Consider the following 14,145-nt stretch of genomic DNA (forward strand, 5'->3'; position numbering starts at 1 on the left):
GACTGTACTACAAAGCTACAGTAATCAAGACAGTATGGTACTGGCACAAAAACAGATATATAGATCAATGGAACAGGATAGAAAGCCCAGAGATAAACCCACACACATATGGTCACCTTATCTTTGATAAAGGAGGCAAGAGAATACAGTGGAGAAAAGACAGCCTCTTCAATAAGTGGTGCTGGGAAAACTGGACAGCTACACATAAAAGAATGAAATTAGAACACTCCCTAACACCATACACAAAAATAAACTCAAAATGGATTAAAGACCTAAATGTAAGATCAGACAGTATAAAACTCTTAAAGGAAAACATAGGCAGAACACTCTATGACATAAATCACAGCAAGATCCTTTTTGACCCATCTCCTAGAGAAATGGAAATAAAAACAAAAATAAACAAATGGGACCTAATGAAAGTTAAGAGCTTTTGCACAGCAAAGGCAACTGTAAACATGACAAAAAGACAGCCCTCACAATGGGAGAAAATTTTTGCAAATGAAGCAATGGACAAAGCATTAATCTCTAAAGGAAAGAAAATATACATGCAGCTCATTCAGCTGAATATCAAAAAAAACAAACAACCCAATCCAAAAATGGGCAGAAGACCTAAACAGACATTTCTCCAAAGAAGATATACAGATTGCTAACAAACACATGAAGAATGCTCAACATCATTAATCATTAGCGAAAAGCAAATCAAAACTACTATGAGGTATCACCTGACACCAGTCAGAATGGCCATCATCAAAAAAATCTACTAAGAATAAATGCTGGAGAGGGTGTGGAGAAAAGGGAACACTCTTGCACTGTTGGTGGGAATGTAAATGGATACAGCCACTATGGAGAACAGTATGGAGGTTCCTTAAAAAACTACAAATAGAATTACTATATGATCCAGCAATCCCACTACTGGGCATATAACCTGAGAATACCATAATTCAAAAAGAGTCATGCACCACAATATTCATTGCAGCTCTGTTTACGATAGCCAGTACATGAAATCAACCTAAGTGTCCATCAACGGATGAATGGATAAAGAAGATGTGGCACATATATACAATGGAATATTACTCAGCCATGTAAAGAAACGAAATTGTGTTATTTGTAGTGAGGTGGATGGGCCTAGAGAGTGTCATACAGAGTGAAGTAAGTCAGGAAGAGAAAAAAATACAGTGTGCTAACCCATATATATGGAATCTTAAAAAAAAATGTTTTGAGGAACCTAAGGGCAGGACAGGAATAAAGACGCAGACGTAGAGAATGGACTTGAGGACACGGGATGGGGTAAGGGTAAGCTGGGACGAAGTGATAGGGTGGCACAGACTTACAGATACTACCAAATGTAAAATAGATAACTAGTGGGAATAAGCCACATAGCACAGGGAGATCAGCTCGGTGCTTGTGACCATGTAGAGGGGTGAGAGGGACATGCAAGAGGGAGGAGATATGGGGATATATGTATACATATAGCTGATTCAGTTTGTTATAAAGCAGAAACTAACATACCATTGTAAAGCAATTATACTCCAATAAAGATGTTAAAAAAAAAAAAGTAGCAACCTAGTCCCAAAATAGAGCTGCACATAGCAGAAAGCAGCTTCTAGATGAATTACACATTCTAAGCCTGAGGAACATGAAGACTGGTATGCTGGGACATCTCTGCTGGGAATGTTGTGTGAGGTCCATTATTAATTCATTTGGAATGTAAAGTTAGCTGCTCCAGGACCTTCAACATTTTTCAAGATAGGAAAACTCCTGTGTAGTTTGAGACAATTCTTAACTGGCTCTAAAAGCAAACAACATCAACAACTTAATTTTTTTGCAAAGAATGTGTAATCCGCTTCATTTAGCTCAATGGTAAATAAATTATAACAGATATTGTGCTGTAAAAAAAATAAAACAAAACAAAACAAAAAACCACACAAGTGTACCGAACATGTGAAAACTGCTTTCCTAAGAGTTCTGTTTTTCAAAGTGTTTTTTAATGTGGTAATTTGTCTGGAACAGAGAAATTTAGGATTGGGTATCTACCAAGATCAATTTTGTAGCTTCCCTACTTTCTGGGTTGCCATCCCCAGGAAGGAATAATGATGAGTGGCTTTACTCTTCTTGGCCTTTTCCCTCTCAATTGAATATACAGGTACTGTTATTTTTCTAAGTCTGTTTTCCATGAGATTTAAGTGCTTTTAGGGCAAAGGTGATGCCTCAGTCATTCTCCTATTCCCCCAGCACTTTGTAGCATGGTCCCAGCAGTTAAAGAAATATTTAAGAAGTAAATTAAATGAAATTAACACAAATTGTATTGGATGTATTTTATAAAAAATTGAAAATTCATTTTTTTATTAATATAACAGCATAAAAGTTATCCAGTTTTGAATTTCTCCTTATATGCCATTGGGATGTTAAACATCTGACAGAATTTTATGCATAAGCAGGAATAGTTGCTATTACTGAATTGATTAAAGACATGTTTAAAAATATTTGATCATTATTTAAAATGTAATGCATTTAAATTCACAAACCTTACATATCTTATTTCCTAAAAACCTGAACACCAATCACAAAATTCAAAATTTTCCTAAACATTTCCATAAAATTACAAGTCCCAGAAGATGATTTTTCTTAAATGTTTTATTCACCTTTAAAACACATATCATTATGGCAATAATTATAGAAGTTATGATTAAATCAATTTTAACAACTGTTTTAAAATTTCAGCACCATGAGTGTGATTAATTGCTTCATTATTTGTATATGTATTTCTATGGCTAACATTAGCTAGTTATCTTATACTTGCACTTAAGAGAAATCATCCACTGTACCAGAGCAGGAGATGCACTTTGTGGATTGATGCTCCGTGGGACACAGGAACTGGTTGTGTCCTCTGTATTACTGATCTGAGGACAGGGAAGGAAATTCATAATGGGCTCTACATTTAGGAGACAGAAAATAGCCTGAGGTGAAACAGAGGAGCTCTTTACCATCATCAGCAACATGGCAGCAGACACCAGTCATCCTATGATTATTTCAACTAGACTCTAATTACCAGAAACATTGAATAGTGTTGGACTGACTTTATGATAATAAAAGCAATTAAAGTTAGAATGCTTTTATAAATTTGTACATTGTCAGCTTGGCAAACTTGTTTTCTTTTTTTCCAGGAAGATAGTTTTCACAAATATATAAGCAAATAGTTAAGGAAACTCAGGACTAAACTATGACAGAAAGATTGTCTTGTTTTTCTGTCTTCTCTGAAGAATATCTGTTATGAATATGTCCTTCAATCTTTAATAACTCAAGTAAGCCATGGAATGAATTGTCCTGTATTGATAATTAATGATGTTAACAGTAAATGTGTCACATGGGTGATGTGCGGGAACACAGGGTGATGATATATTGTTATCACTGTCTCTATCAGTGATAATCAGTTTAATTAGAGTATAATCTGCCTTTGAGTACGTTTTTGAGCTTTAGTGGAGAACCATCTTGAGTCCAGTCCTTGCTACATCATTTATGGGGCCTTTTTCATTTTGTACCACTGCAGAATGAAGATGTGGGCCTCTTTTTCAAAAAAAAGAAAGGAAAAACGCAATTAAAGGTGCTAAAATATAATAAAATATATAAAGAAAATAAAATTCTAAGAAAAATTAAATTTTAAATTATTAGCTTGAATTTTAACATTCACCATACATTGTACAATGCCAGGTTTAAATACAAACATAGGAGCCTTTAACTTTTATAACTCATAGAGAGCCTTTAACTTGTATGCAGAATCACTGTTACACAATTTGTATTTGCATCTTAATCATGCATATGTATAAAATAATTGCTTCTGACATTTGGATGAGGGTCTTAAAAAAGTTTATGAAGAACTTTCATGTATATTACTTTGTATACAAGTTAAGATATTTGCTACTATCATCATTTTATGGGTGACCCAACAGGGGCTCAGAGGCTATATCCCATGCTTGCCAAGTCTTTCAAAATAGAGAAACTTTGATAAGCTAATCTAGTCTATTTACACTATATTCCTACCTGTGAAATTATGTTGCTATTATAAAAGTTTTGAGATCTGTAAAAAGGCAGTTTTCCTTTGTTTAGCACTCAACCAGATCTTCTTTTCTTGTGAGGTATCAGAAGGCATTGGACTTTCTCTGATAAGGAGCAGTAGTATAGTGTGTAAGAGTGCTGTGCACCCCAATTTTCAGCTCTGCTATTCACTAGCTGCAAAGTTTGGACAAATCACTTAACTTGGGGATAATAAAAGCACCTAACTCTCTTCAGGAAGATGAAATGAGGCACTACATGTCAAGCACTTAGGACAGCACCTGGATGTAGTATGCAATCAGTACAGACAACCTATTGTTATTCCTTCTTTGGAGGGGGTAATTTTGTTGCTTATTAGCACTTGTATGGCAGAAGGAAGATGAGGGAAAGGAAAACACATCCAATGTTTGTTAGTTTTTATACTTTCCAGAAATCTGGTGAAAGATTTAATTTGGGGTCTGATTGAAATAAAAGAATAGGAGACCTTTTTTCAATAATTAAATATTTCGGGCTTCCCTGGTTGCGCAGTGGTTGAGAGTCCACCTGCCGATGCAGCGGACGCGAGTTCGTGCCCAGGCCCAGGAAGATCCCACATGCCGCGGAGCGGCTGGGCCCGTGAGCCATGATCGCTGAGCCTGCGCGTCCGGAGCCTGTGCTCCACAACGGGAGAGGCCACAACAGTGAGAGGCCCGCGTACCGCAAAAAAAAAAAAAAAAAAAAAATTAACTATTTCATCTTATTGGTTGAAATTCCACAGGCCAGTCAGTTTCATCTGTTCCAAGGTCCCCAGCTGTACCCCCCAGTTCGTCCAGTAGCTAATTTATCTCTGAGGGGTCCAGAGGCGGGACCCTGAGTGGTAGAAAGATTAAAAAGAGCCCATTAGTGAAAATCTCTCCTCCCTGGGAAAGAGACAGTCTTGAGTATTTACAGCCCTAGAGTGAATGCTTAAGCTGTCCCTGTGCAATTTGGGAGATTTAGAAAGAGACCCAGCTCCGCTCCCTGCCCCCTGCCCAATCCCTTAACATGGTATCATAAATTCTAAAATCCACCTTCAGAGTTAGGTTATGGCCTCAAATCTCCTCTTTTATAATGCAGACACCCCAGGGAGCTGTGCCACTTTTAGCTGCTAATTTACCCTTCAAAGAAATGAGTTCCTGAGGTCTTTTCTTTCAAGCTAAAGGGTCTCTGTACTCGATATTGTAGAAGGGCTTGGAGTGTGGGGTAGGGACCAAAAATAGAAAATGGACAGTAGAGGGAGAAAAAGATTGGAGGAGAGTCAGTGCGGAGCAAAGATCAGCTGGCCAGAGTCAGGAGACCTAGGTCTACTCTTGTATTGCCTTCAGGTCGCTGAGCAGCTTCGGGAGGTCAGAGGCAAACTCTTTGAGGTTCGGTCCCTGCTCTGATATTCTGATTCCCTGTCCCCACTGTGTTTGGTCTGCTAGCTGATACCTCTCAGTCCTTAAGTGAAGAAAAAAAGATAGATCTCAAGAGAAGGTGAGCAGTTTCAAACCTTCCCAAACATTCTGGAAGGTTTCCTTTGCATGTTGTCTACTTTATCCATCTGAGCCTTCAGCAAATTAATCACAGTTGTTCTGAATTCTTAGCCTGATAATTCTAACATCCCTACCCTTTCTGGCTCTCATACTTGCTCTTTCTTTTCTAACTGTGTTTTTTGCCTTTTGAAATACCTTGTAATTTTTTTCTTTATAGCTAGACATGATGACTGGGTAAAGGCACTATGGTAAATAGGTCTTTAGTGATGTGGTGGTGAGGTGCAGGGGCAGAGGAAGTGTTCTCTAGCCCTATGAGTAGGTCTCTGTCTTTCAGTGAGCCTGTGCCTCTTGACTGTGAATTTCACAAATGTTCCTCAGTTTCTTCTCTCCTCCTTTAGGTGTGACTGGATGGCTAAAGGTGGCTGGAATTGAGTATTTCCCTTTCTCTAGGTTAGTTAGGCTCTGAAAATACCCCATCAGGTAGGCTCTGGTTAACTAGTTTCTCCTGAGGACGGGACATATTAAGAACAGAATGCTCTAGTGCATTTAAAAATGGTTCCTTTTCCCTTCCTCCTGTCAGACGCATAAGGGGATTTTTCTCCAGTATTCACTGTGAGAACCAGGTTGAGCTCCCAGAGTTCAACAAAACCCACAAAATGTGGAGGCCTCCCTCTGACTAGATCCTCCTGGAGTTTTTAACTCTCAGAGTTGTCCACACTGAGCCTCTAGCAACTAATTAATTAAGTTCAAGTTTTCCTGCCCCAGCACTGGTTCTCATGGAGGCTTCTGCTCTGGTATGTTGTGATTCTTTGTATTTATTTGCCTGTCTGTCTCTCTAATTTGGGGGGCAATAGTTTGCCCTGTGACCTCAATTCTCTTACAGATCTTAGAAGAGTTGTTGATTTTTCAGTTTGTTCAGGTTTTTACTTGTTGTTAAGATGGAGTGGTGACTTCCAAGCACCTTACATGTGGAAGCAAAAACCAGAAGTCTGAAAGGTTTACTTTGACATACCTGGTGTCTACTGGTCCTAATGTATGACATATTTACAGAAGAATCTGCTACTCCCATCTCTGGGTTGATGTTGGGGAACTCACAATCATTAGTTTTACAATATCTCAGGAGTCTAGTTTCTTGAGGGGATGTAACTTACTTTTCAAATTCTCTAAACAAATACAATAATATTCAATTTCATGTTTTGAAAATAGTGTTTGTGGATGTCACTAACCATGACTCTGTTCTGGGTCTTAAACTTGGTTGCTTCAGCCCCTCAAGAGTAGATATAGGGGCTGCTCTTTGATGATCTCTGGGCTTATAGCTGTTTGAGGGCATTTAGGGTTGTGTCCATGACATTTATTTTTATTTATTTATTTATTTATTTATTTATTTATTTTTGTGGTACGCGGGCCTCTCACTGCTGTGGCCTCTCCCATTGCAGAGCAGAGGCTTCGGACGCGCAGGCTCAATGGCCATGGCTCATGGGCCCAGCCGCTCCGCGGCATGTGGGATCTTCCTGGACCGGGGCACAAACACGTGTTCCCTGCATCGGCAGGCGGATTCTCAACCACTGCGCCACCAGGGAAGCCCCCATGACATTTAATAGGTGCAGGACAGGCCTGGATCTTGTGGGTAGATGAGACATTGCTCCCTCTGAGTGTAAGCTGCTCATGCACTGGTGTGGATGTGCAGAAGTGCACAGTGGATAATCATTCATCCATAGGCCTGTGGGTGGTCGTAAGGACATGCTCAGTGTGATGGCTCGGTGGTTGTTTTCCAGGGCTGTATCCAGCTTGGCTTTTGATGCTCACCGGGACTTCATAGTAAAGTGATTAAAATTAAAAATCTTGTCACTCACTACCTTAAGGAGTCATAAAAGCCAAGAAGGACTAATATGTAGTTAGGATATTTTAAATATCGAGAATTATTGCTCAAAGACCCACTTATTTCTTTTGTACTTCTGGTATTCCTCTACTTAGCCAAGGGGTAATTTCTGCCTCCGAAGAATTGACAGAAGAAAAAAGAGGCTGCATTTTCAGCTGCCCAGAATATTTTACCTATATTTAGTTCAGTAAACATTTAGTAAGCAACACTAAAGTTAGATTGTGTTGGGTCATTGGAAAATGCAGATAAATAGGACATAGTTCTTGTACTGAAGCTCAGAGTCTAGAAGATAAAATAGATTCTAAAAATACATGCAGCCTGGGGAGTATGGAACAGAAGTGGAAAACATTATACTTTACTTTGTGAATGAGGAAAGACTCCATGAAAGGAGGTAGCATCTGAAGGATTAAAGGATGGATAAGATTCTGACAACTAGAGATACATCATTCTACTTAGAAGACATTATGATTTTCTCCTCAACATCCATCCAGCACAGCTATTGGGTCACAGCAATGTAATAGTTTGAATGAAATCGACCCTATCTCTTCTCCCTGGTTATGCTTTCATTGGTCCAACCTAGTTAGGGAACTCTGCTTTCTTTCCATTGTAATTCAGGTAATCCAGACTTCATGTGTTTTGCTAGACCACAGACATCAGTCAAATTTGCATAAATCTCAGCAATTTTTCTGGGAATTCCATGACATTTATGCTGTATTTCCTTCTAGTTGCTAGCTACTGTAGTGTATTGTTATGAAACAGGGAACTATAGACTCCACCGTGAGGGAAGCAAGCCTAAGGATGATACAGGTGGAAGGACATAGAGCAGAGAGAAAGGCAAAAAAAATGGAACCTCAATACCTATCTAACCCATACATGAAACTTTAAATTTGTCAATGTCTCCTTACATAAACTGACAAATTCACTTTACCATTTAGGCTAGTTCAAATTAGGATTTCTGTGCTTGGAACCAAAAGTATTATAAGTGATACAAGGTAAGTGAGGGGTGGGTATTTCAGGGAAGCATAGTTCAGACTCAAGAAACATCATAATAAAGATAAGATGTGCCATAATTTGCAGGCACAGGGGTCATGAATGGTAGGCTAAATTTGAGGATTAGAATCTTACAGTGAACAGAAATGTAAAGATTAATGTTCACCACCTTCCTTTGTCATATGAAGGAAATCAGGGTCAGAGATCCCTATTGATATTTCTGGGGTAGAGCTGGGTAGTGGCAGGGTTGGTAATGAAAACCACCAATCTGTTCCTTAGATCCCATCTGCCTCCCCACTTCTTGTTTGGTCATAGTGCGTGGTTTTTGGACAAGTCTGTCTACTGGATAACTATTCCTCAAAGTCCCACCATGTTTTCAGACTCAACTAGGACAAGACAGAGCTTATGATTTTTGCCCAAACATTTGCTCTTCTCCCTGTGTTTCCAGACTTCAGTTGCTCCAGATACAAATCTGATTTTTTTTTCTGATTTTTTTCCTTTTCATCTAAGTGTTCTTCTTATATGATCCACTCACCTTCCATTAACACCTATATCCTGATTACTCTCAAATATACAGTCTTAAACCTGTGATTTTTAGACTCTTGTACACATACATATTTCATACATTTCACCAAAGGTCCCAGAAGTATATCAGACTGAACATGTCCCAGATGCAATAAATATCTCCCCATCCCCCAAGCAATTAGAGCAGACAAGTGGATCCACTTGTTAGGTGTCTGGGATTCATTCTCAATACTTTCTCTCCCTAACCAATCCCTCCAACCCCTGTTATCCAGTTGATCAATATATTTTTTAAGTCTTTATAATCCTTTCCCTTCTCCCCACCCACTGCCATTGCCTTTACTGAGGTCATCAATCAGAAGTAAAAACAGTCTCCTTGCCTTTATTCTTGCATTACTTCCAATCCACACCACCCCCCCCACGGACTGTCAGTGATCTTCCTATAATGGATATTTTAGATGACATTGTAATAGCTCTAGATACTGACCTGCCCTGCCCCCTGTATTGTTGTTGTTTCCTTGACTATTTCTTTATTTGTGTTTAACTCAGCTGAAGTCTATTTCCCACCCAGTGCACAGCCTCTGATGCCCATGCTTAGATTTTCGCCCTCGTTTTTACCTTTTAGCTTGGCTACCCAGGGTTCAGTATAGGTCACTATTGGTTAAGGTCATGTTGAAGTCCCTTTAGCCAGTTGGAATTTTAGCCTTTCTGGTGTGTGTGACTTGCTGCTATCCAATTCGGGGAACTTGTGTTGTTGCTTTTGTTTGTTTCGCCCCACATTTGGGTTGGAACCAGTAGCTTAGAGGTTTCCTCTCTGATGGCTCCTGGGAGGGCATAGCTTGGGCATGCACACAGTCTTCTGTTTGCTGGGAAGGGAATGGCTGTGTTTACAAATAATATAAGTCTGGTTTCCTAAGAGTTACTCCTGGGTTAGAGCAGCTTATTGTTCAGATGGTGTTTGGTCAGAGGCTGTGCTTGAGCCCCTTGTGCCAGGGCAGTCTGCCCTGTGTTGATCAGTCTGTGTGTAGCTTGGGGTTGCTTTCAAGTCTGCCTCCATCCTACTGTGACAGCTCATGAGTAGGTGCAGCCTAGCACATGTGCACAGCATTTCCAATACCCAGGGTTATCGCCAGGGGGGCTCTTCTTGGCTGTCTCTTTCCCTTGTTCTCAATATTAAACTGGCTGCTCTGCCATTTTGTTGGTGTCATGGAGCTAACATAAATTCTCTTAACCAAGATCTCTGTTGCTTCGGACAATGGCCTTAGGCATAGAATTTGCCACTTTCTGTTCCAAATAAATCAGCCACTTCAGGCAGAGCTGCAGAACTTGTTATTCTTATGGCCTTCCTTTATCCCAGGAAAAGTCCTTTGGACACCCAATGTGAGCTGAGAGAAGTGACCTTCTTTCTGGAGATGACACTCTGTGAGTGAGTGAGTACTGGAGAAGGCAGAGCAGTCCCTGGTCTTCTCAACTTTCCCTTCCTTCCATGATACTTCTGCTCTGGGGCATCTGCAAATAGTGGACACAGTGGAGAAGGAAGATGTGAATGAAGTCATAAGGGTAATGGTGATATCAAAGAACTCACTTCTAGGCAACAAGGGGCAAACAACTAGGACCCGGAGACCAGCAGATGTGATATTTGCCACTGTCTGTGGATATCAGAGGACCAAAGTGTTCAGTTTTCCAAGGCAGAGCAGTGCTGCATATTCTGTGGCTTTACGCTAGCCCTGTTCCAGGCAGCTCTAGATGAGCATGAGGAATTAAAACATCTAGCAGGTCAGTACTGCCTGGACATGGATCACTTTTGTCAAATTCCAACCCATTTGAGACTCTGGGGTCTACTCTGCATACCATGCTAACCTGCCTCTGCCTTTAGAGGTCTGATGATGCCCTTGAAGGGAAAGGAAGACCTCTTATTGTTCCTGTGCTGCACTTGTTTTGTTCTTTGCTAAAAAAAAAAAAAAAAAAGTGTTTGTAGATCCCATTCACCCCAAAACACACCAAAAATTCTCTTGCAAATGAGCTGGAGTAGGGGTGATTAGGGGCCCAGAATTCTGGTTCTGCTGTGCCTGGGGTGTAGCATCTGCCCTAGAATCTGGACGGGGGAGAGAGACCTCATTCTCTTGGCCTGGAATAGAACTTCTGCATCATGGGGCTGGGGGTGACAAAAAGCATCAGCAGACTATTCCTTCCAGGGTAAAACCATAGCCACAGACTACTGGGAGCTGAAGGAAGAAGGCACCCTCACCCCATCCCCCATCTTTTTGGCTGCATGCACCAGGGGTGGAACTTTTATGATGTGGAACTGATTGAGGGTGTGTGGGAATGGAGTGTTCCTGGCTCAAATGCCACAGACTCTCACTGTTCTTATTGGAATTTAGTAGATTTTCTTGAATGAATGTTTCTCCATTTGCTGTATGCCCATAGGACAATTTTCAGAACCTCTGAAAGATTTTTTTAAATATATTTTTTCAATAGTTGAATTGTCTTTGTGGGTGTAGGCCCACTGAGCTCCTTATTCTATCATTCCAGAATTCTCATTATTCATTTTTAACATCCCAGAATCTTAAAAAAATGAAACTAACTTAGTCCTCTCTCAACTTTTGAGAGGCCCTGATTGGTACCTTTAAGCACTCAATCTTTAATTAATGAACAAAGGAATAAGTGGGAACTGATGGTATTATGAAAGATGGATGGAAGCAGACATTTAGGAGACTGTTGCAGTTATTGAGTGTATGGTGTCCTCCTTTTCTGCTCACTTCTCCCCCATTTTCTTCTCAGCCAGAGAATATAGAAATTTAAGCAATTTAGGAATACAGTATTTTCAAAATCTTCAATCTCTGGTCACTAGAAGCAGTAGCTTTTCTCCCAAAGGGGCCAGGATTAACAGGATGGGAAGTGTAAATCTACCTCTGCATCCCTACTTTTACTTCAGTCCATCATTCACACAGTTCTTTCAGTATAGCTACGAGGTTTTATTGTGTTTGTATTGATAGCATCCCACCCTGTGTCCCCTAGAAGGCAACACAACTGGAAATGAATGTAATGAAAGCAAGCAAGCATACCCTATCAAATTTGAAAATTACATTCTTTGCAGGTACTTAGCAGTAATTAATCTCTGCCCTGGCATGGATGGAGGAAAAGATGGATGGCAAAAGCATCCCATTGAATTTTGCAAAAACTCCTTTTCAGAAAAATACAGTTGATCTCTACCACTATTTAATATGGCTTAATCCTATCCCCTGATTGTCCTTGACTGATGCAACAAGGAAACATGTGTGACTTATGCATCATTTTCCCTAACTAGAGGCACCAAATTAATTAATCATCATATAACCGTCTGTTACAAAGCTTAGTGATTCATTCATTTCCATTTTATACCAGTTACAGATGTTGAGAGACATCTATATGTGATGATAATGGACTGAAGTTACTTTTGGAAAACAATTCAAAACTCTTCCTTCCTCCCTTCCCCCAGCTAATTTCCTCTCTCTTATTGCTGCTTGAAGATGAGGAGTGAATGTGTGAGAGCCACATGTGGAAATTACCTTTATTTTCATAATTGAAAATGTTCATTTGCCCATGACTGAAAAATTATACAATCTATTTTTTCAGTTATTTATCTCCTGTGGAAACCTGAGCCCACTAATTGCCTTTTAATATCGATTCTCCTCTCTTTCTTGCTAATGACACATCAGATTTTAGCTGGCCCTACAGCCATCTAGAGTAAAGACTATATTTCCCAGCCTCCCTTGCAGGTAGGTGTGGCCATGTGACATAGTTTGGGCCAATCAGATGTAGGTAAAAGTGTCATGTGTAACTTCTGGGAAATGTCTTTAAAGGGAGAAGCATGCTCATCTTTGTCCCATTCTCTTTCCTGCTGCTGAAATGACTTCAATAATGCTGGCTGTTAAGGAGCTACCTTAACATATGATGCAACCAAAGTTATGGAATCCTGGGTTCCTGACAACTCTACAGAACTGCTATTTAGCCCTGGGCTGCCCACCTCTGGGCACTTGAAGTGAGAGCATAAAATCATGTTTTTAAGCCAATATCATTTTGCCTTTACTTTCATAAGGCACTGAATCTAATACAAATCTAATATCATCTATGCATCAGTAAATCAGTTTTTAGTTAGAAAGTGATAAGCAAGGTATTAGGTGATGTTTGTAAAAGCACTATGCCTTTCTATGATGAGAGTGGATAATCAAAAATCACTGAGATACTGCCTAATAAAACAGGTTTAAGGTATAATTGACATACAATTTAAAACTTCACATATTTAAATTGTTCAATTTGTTGAAGTTTACACATGTGTACATCATCTCAATTAAGATATTAAATATATCCCTCACATCCAGAGTCTCCTCCTGCTCCTTTAAAATCCCTTCCTCCTGCCTCTTTCTGACCCCACATAACCCCAACCCCAGGCAATCACTGATCTGCTTTCTTACACTATGGAATATTGCTGACTTATTTTTTACTGCTGAGTAGTATTGCATTGTAAAGATATATCACAATTTGTTTATCCATTCAATGGTTAATAGATATTTAGGTGGTTTTCAGTTTGGGGTATTATAAACAAGGCTGTAACAAACACTTGTGTATGAGTCTTTCTGTGACCATCTGCTTTCACTTCTGGTAAGTAAATAACTAGGAGTACAGTGTCTGGGTGACATGGTAGGTTTATGTTTAACATTTTAAGAAACTGCCGAAAAATTTTCCAGAGTTTACCATTTTGCCTTCCCATTAGAAGTATACAAGGGTTCAGATCCTCCACATCTTAACATAGTCAGTCTTTTAAAATTTTAGACATTGTAATAAATTCTAATAGATCTGTATTGTATCTCACTGTATTTTCCATTTGCATTTCCCTGAGGCTAATAATGTTGAGAATCTTTTCATACTTTTCCTTGGTATATATTTTCTTTGTTGAAGTGTCTTTTCAAAATTTTTGCCTATTTTTTCTTATCTGATTGGCTTCTTTCTTTTTTTTTTAACATCCTTATTGGAGTATAATTGCTTTATATAGTTGCGTTAGTTTCTGCTGTATAACACAGTGAATCAGCTATATGTATACCTATATCACAATAACCCCTCCCTCTTGCGTCTACCTCTCACCCTCCATATCCCACCCCTCTAGGTGGTCAAAAAGCATTGAGCTGATTTCCCTGTGCTATGCAGCTGCTTCCCACTAGCTATCTGTTTTAC

General features: G+C 39.5%; 1 long non-coding RNA gene across 1 annotated transcript in view; it reads left to right on the top strand.

Moving 5' to 3' along the window:
* The window catches only part of LOC136794168 (uncharacterized), a 242,267-nt gene that overhangs the window by 177,763 nt on the left and 50,359 nt on the right, over positions 1-14,145 (top strand). The gene's annotated exons all lie outside the window — the stretch shown is intronic.

Source organism: Kogia breviceps, chromosome 4, assembly GCF_026419965.1.
Source record: "Kogia breviceps isolate mKogBre1 chromosome 4, mKogBre1 haplotype 1, whole genome shotgun sequence".
NCBI classification, from domain to species: Eukaryota; Metazoa; Chordata; class Mammalia; order Artiodactyla; family Physeteridae; genus Kogia; species Kogia breviceps.